We start from the raw sequence: 6,255 nt of genomic DNA on the forward strand, positions 1-6,255 counted from the left end.
TCCCCCGCGGCTCCGGAACACGGCGTAGCCTATATTAATCTTTATTATCTGAATGGGAAATGCAATATTTTAGGAGAGATACACCATTAAACGCGTTTCTAATGACATTTCTAGCGAGAAATTTACATTTTCCTTACATAATCTTCAGTCAGTGAATGTGTATGATCTTTATTAATCTTTATTATCTGAATGGGAAATGCAATATTATAGGACCGATTCACCGTTAAACGTGTTTCTAATAACATTTCTAGCGAGAAATATACTTTTTACTTGCATAATCTTCAGTCAGTGATTGTGTCTGATCTTTAGTTTTATAGTTATTAGGATTTAATCGGCTCGCTCGCATGTTTCAACGACGTCAGGTTGTTAGGAATAGGGACGCTGCTTTCGCTAAACTAGCAGCTCACGTGCTTCCTGCGTTTGTGTTATTAAACTGTTACTTTATGTAACTTTTAATGATATCATCTTGTTAGAAACACGTATATCTGAGAGCCAACCCAGTCGCCAAAAGCATACGTTGACAGTGTACGTTTCGTGAACACTGGATTACGTCGCATTTCAACATAAAATAGCGTGTTATACACACACACGCACGCACACACACACAAGCACACACACGCACGCACAGACACACACAGACACAGACACAGACACAGACACACACACACACACACACACACACACACACACACACACACACACACACACACACACACACACACACACACACACGCACACGGTGCATTTCGCTGCTAAAACAACAACAAAAAAATATTCCCTCAAATATTATTACTAAAGAACGTTTTCCAAAGAACGAAATGTAAACCAATGCATTCTGAATGGGAGTGTTTCTCAGATTTTTCCATGCTACACAGAACGAAATTTAAACCCATGCAAATAAAGACTTCATGGTCATAATAATTTAAATATTAATATCATTAATCTCCTGAGTGTGTTGGGTGGTATTCTATTTTTTTCAACGGGGCTGGTGCCGTCTCCTTTTGACCTTTTGACCCCAGACTTCTGGGGGAATAGCTGAATCAATTCATTAGTCAATCAGAAGCATGTAACTATCTTCCCGGTGGCGTAGGAGGACGAACAAGGTGTCCTTCAACATCTACGCTTCCAGGCGATTGCAACGGTGCCACACATGAGCATATTCGAACATGTTTAATGGTAGTAATTAGCTGTCGAAATTGGAGGCCTTAATCAATAATGAGCAGCTATTTTTGTCATTATTGAAGAGAGGCCTGATTCTCAGATATGCATGTTGGACTGTTAGGGTATAGGTCTGGGAAGAACTTCAGGCCAAAATCTTGCAAGCGAGCCGCTGGGTGCAGGTGCAACGAGATGGAGCACTTGCTGAGTCATTTCCTGTAGGGCTGGAGCCACAGGTTGAAGCGTATATGCGTCCTTTGAAACCCCCTTTGATATATAAGAGACCCCAAGGTACAGTTTACTTAAATGTTCTCACCTCAGTCACCTATTGCATCACTTCCTTTAGGGCTTCGGCCTCCTAATTGATCATTGTAGTATAATTGAATGCCCTCTTTCATATTATATGATACTTCCACCACTGGGACGTGGCAACAACTCTCCAAATCCATATGGGGGGGGGGGATGCTTTTGGACAGTAGGGGTGTACACTAGACATAAATAGGAAGCAAACTCAGGAGAAGGAATGACCTCTCACAAATATTTATTGAATAAATTGTTTCAAATAACCCTGCCTCGTTAAATCAATGAACTTGGTGTTTTGCTTTCAAAAATAGGTTATAGAAGAAGTCTAAACTGCTGAAAATAAAAACATCCAAGCTGCCTTTTAAGGATACCTCGGAATATCTGTCTATTTTTTAACCGTCGGACCCCAGTTTACGACAAAAACAACACAATTTACAGCAGCTCCTTTGCCGCGTGGTTTTTAGAGCCATGTAAGGATTAGAGGGGGCGGTCGATAGCAACCACCATAGCAACCATGACGGTCAAGTGACTGGATGCAGCCCCGTTGAAAAAAATAGAATACCACCCAACACACTCAGGAGATTAATGATATTTAAATTATTATGACCATGAAGTCTTTATTTGCATGGGTTTACATTTCGTTCTGCGTAGCATGGAAAAATCTGAGAAACACTCCCATTCAGAATGCATTGGTTTACATTTCGTTCTTTGGAAAACGGTTCTTTAGTAATAATATTTGAGGGAATTTTGTTGTTGTTTTAGCAGCGAAATACACCGTGTGCGTGTGTGTGTGTTTGTGTCTGTGTCTGTGTGTGTCTGTGCGTGCGTGTGCGTGTGTGTGTGTGCGTGCGTGTGTGTATAACACGCAATTTTATGTTGAAATGCGACGTAATCCAGTGTTCACGAAACGTACACTGTCAACGTATGCTTTTGGCGACTGGGTTGGCTCTCAGATATACGTGTTTCTAACAAGATGATATCATTAAAAGTTACATAAAGTAACAGTTTAATAACACAAACGCAGGAAGCACGTGAGCTGCTAGTTTGGCGAAAGCAGCGTCCCTATTCCTAACAACCTGACGTCGTTGAAACATGCGAGCGAGCCGATCAAATCCTAATAACTATAAAACTAAAGATCAGACACAATCACTGACTGAAGATTATGCAAGTAAAAAGTATATTTCTCGCTAGAAATGTTATTAGAAACACGTTTAACGGTGAATCGGTCCTAAAATATTGCATTTCCAATTCAGATAATAAAGATTAATAAAGATCATACACATTCACTGACTGAAGATTATGTAAGGAAAATGTACATTTCTCGCTAGAAATGTCATTAGAAACGCGTTTAATGGTGTATCTCTCCTAAAATATTGCATTTCCCATTCAGATAATAAAGATTAATATAAGCTACGCCGTGTTCCGGAGCCGCGGGGGATTCTGGGAATTGGGGTTGTCAGTTGACAAATGGGGCTTTTGTTAACTTGTTTTGTTGTTAGGATTAAGTGGGGTTAATGGGTTCGGGATGTTATGTGGTTGTGTGTTGTTCTATTAACATTGTTCGTGTGTACATTGTTGTCGACACCGTCACCGAGAGTGACGTGACCATCGTTTCGTGCAGCTGTTCCGTGTTGAAGTTTCGTTCAATAAAAACCAACTCTCGTTGTCGAGCGTTCAATAAAAACCAACTCTCGTTGTCGAGCGTGCCCCCCCCTACAAACGTGTCTCCCCCCCCCCCCCCCCTCAACAAACGTGTCGTCGTCCCCCCCCTCAACTAACGTGTCTCCCCCCCCCCCCTCCCCCGTTCAACAACAGTCTACCTCCCCCCCCCCCCTAAACAATCGTGTCCACAATTTGCCGCGAAAGCCGTGAAACCCAAACCCCGAAACCCGCCTCCACAGCGGCACACGTGGATACTGTAGGTATAACACGCTATTTTTTACGTTGAAATGCTACGTATCCAGTGTTCATGGAAACGTACACCGTCAACGTATTTTCTTGGCGACTGGGTTGGTGCAAGACATGGAGTGCGGGAGAGAGAGCGAACATGGAGCATTTAATCAATAAAATTCAGACATTACTTTGAGTTTGACTCGGTTAAAGATGTAAAAAACATTAACGTCCGATGTACACTCTGTGTGGGAAGAAAGATTTTGTCTACAGCGAAAAATTCCACCTCAAATCTGAGCAAGCACCTAGCAAGCCGGCACAAGAATGTGAAACTCACTGAGACACCCCGAAATCCCGACATGACCGCTGCAGCAACAGAGGGACCCTCTCCTGCTAAACAGCTGAAAATAGACTTAAGAGCGTCAGCGACAGGACATAGTGCCGCTGAACTGAAGAAGCTTGACGCTGGCTATATTGCGAGGACATGTTGCCCATTTCCACTGTAGACTCTGTAGACATTGTAGACTGTAGACATTCCGACGCATCGTAGAAAAAATACCAACCAAAAGCGGTGTCAAGCTGCCGCAGAGAAAGTCATTTGCAGGATACCTTGAGAGAGAATACGACATAATGGAAGGTAATTTGAAGGCTGCACTCGGAGATGTAGACTTTGTTTCCACTACTGCTGACAAAAAAAAAAAAAAAAGTAATTGGTCAAGAATAATACAAGTTTTATGGGAGTGACGGTTCACTGGATTAATTCCAATTTACAGCGCAACAAGGCCGCGCTAGCATGTAAGAGAATTAGAGGCAGGCACACCTATGATGTAATTGGAGCAGAGATCGAAGAAATTCATTCATCATATGGACTGCATAGCAAAGATGTTGCCACTATAATGGATAATGCAACAAATTTTGCCAAAGCATTCAGAGTATGTCAGCCCTGTAATTTGGAGTCTGAATCTGAAAATGATGAAGTAGGTGATGACGAGGAACCGACTTTTACAGATGTCATAGAAGTTCTTTCATCTGGTGAGGGACAGTTTAGCGTCCCTCCACACTACAGATGTGCATCACACACAATTAATTTGATTTCAACAAGCGATGTTGACAGACATCTAAATTCCTGTGCAGACACCAAGGCTGTAAATAGGATTAGTATTGCGAAAAGCACCGCTCTCTGGGCTAAAGCAAGTTGATCAACATTGGCCTCTGAACAAGTGGAGGAAGTCAGCAGCAGGAAGATAATGGTACCCACATCCGTAAGGTGGAATTTCCTGTATGAGGCCAGAATCATTCCAGAATCATCACAATTCCAATGAACGAGCTGAAGCCCATGTGTGTAAAACTGGGAATCAGGTGCCTTAATGAAAGGGAGTACCTATTTTTGCAAGAATACTGAACTGTGTTGAAGCCCTTGACAGTAGCACTCGACATCTTACAAGGGGATGAGTGCACCTATGGGACTTTACTACCAACGCTCACAAGCCTGATGTCAAAGACCCCATGAAAGATGACCTCTCCAGAATGACAGCCAGCCTTCCAGATGCCATTGTAAAGGTTTTTTTTTTTTTATACCAATTTATTATACCATTCATGGTGGGCAGATGTTACACTTTGTTTGTTTTAAGCAGTGAGTACAATTACTAAAATGATAAAAGTTCAATATCAGTTCAATATCAGGGATATTGATCATCATTAATCATGAATATTAGTCATAACATCAACAGAAGATTAAAATAAAGACGTCAAAATAACCTCAACGATCATTAAATCTCATACAGTATTGATAGGGCATGAGATGGTTTAGGTCAGTTAAGATCACAGAATAATTAAATTAGCAGATTATATAGAAAAATTAATATATTCTTATTTATATCGTATTGTATTTTAAAGGCCATCAAGATTCGTTTTGATCCTGTACTGGATAGCCAAGAGGGACTTCTTGCAGCGGCCACTTGTCCCAAGTTCAAACTTAGATGGCTGAGAGATGAGCGTAGGAGAGAACATGTGAAGGAGCTTCTGATAAGCGAGTGTCGTAAAGTTGCTCCTGCAGCGGACAATGCTAATGTGTCCCAACTGCCAGCCAGCCCAGCTGAAAATGGACTTTTTTGATTTTGAGAACCAACCCACAGAAAGCTTCTCAGCAGAAAAAGAAGTAACTGACTATTTAAGGTCTGGGTATGAGCTTGAGATTCTAAATCAGTTCCCAAACCTCAAAAAGATGTACATGAAATACAACTCTCCAACTCCATCCAGTGCACCAGTTGAACGGCTGTTCAGTTTGGGTGGATTGATGCCAGACGCCAGCTCCCAGCGCTCCCAACTATTCTTCTCTCAAACGTTCAATCCATTCGCAACAAGATGGATGTACTGGAGGCTCATGCCAGATGTAAGCATGACTTTAGAGAAACATGCCTGCTGGCTTTTACAGAGACGTGGCTGGGAGACGCGGATCCTAACAAGGATCTACATATAACCGGCTTTGGGTACCCTGTTCGTATGGACCGGTCGCCTCTCATAGCAAACAAATCCCGCGGAGGCGGAGTATGTATTTACATTAATGAGAGGTACTGTAATATTGTCGTGGTCCGGGAAAAAATATGTACCCAAGACCTTGAGCTGCTATCCATCTCACTTCGTGGTACGCGTACCATAGTTTGAGAACCACTGATCTAGGTCACGCATTACTGAGCCTCGGACACTGCTATAGGACACCTCTATCATAACCAATGAGCGTCCCTCAGACACTAGGACACCAGTCTTTATCATATCATCGAGATCATCAACATAGTTTTGATGGAGATTGAAGAAATTCATTCATCATATGGACTGCATAGCAAAGTTGTTGCCACTGTAACGGATAATGCATCAAATTTTGCCAAAGCATTCAGAGTATGTCAG

The 6,255-nt window shown here is 42.1% G+C and overlaps 1 protein-coding gene across 1 annotated transcript in view; it reads right to left on the reverse strand.

Annotated features, from left to right (window-relative positions):
- Positions 1 to 6,255, reverse strand: part of otofa (otoferlin a) — an 81,845-nt gene that overhangs the window by 31,109 nt on the left and 44,481 nt on the right. The window lies entirely within an intron of this gene.

This window comes from Gadus chalcogrammus, chromosome 21 (genome assembly GCF_026213295.1).
Source record: "Gadus chalcogrammus isolate NIFS_2021 chromosome 21, NIFS_Gcha_1.0, whole genome shotgun sequence".
NCBI lineage: Eukaryota > Metazoa > Chordata > Actinopteri > Gadiformes > Gadidae > Gadus > Gadus chalcogrammus.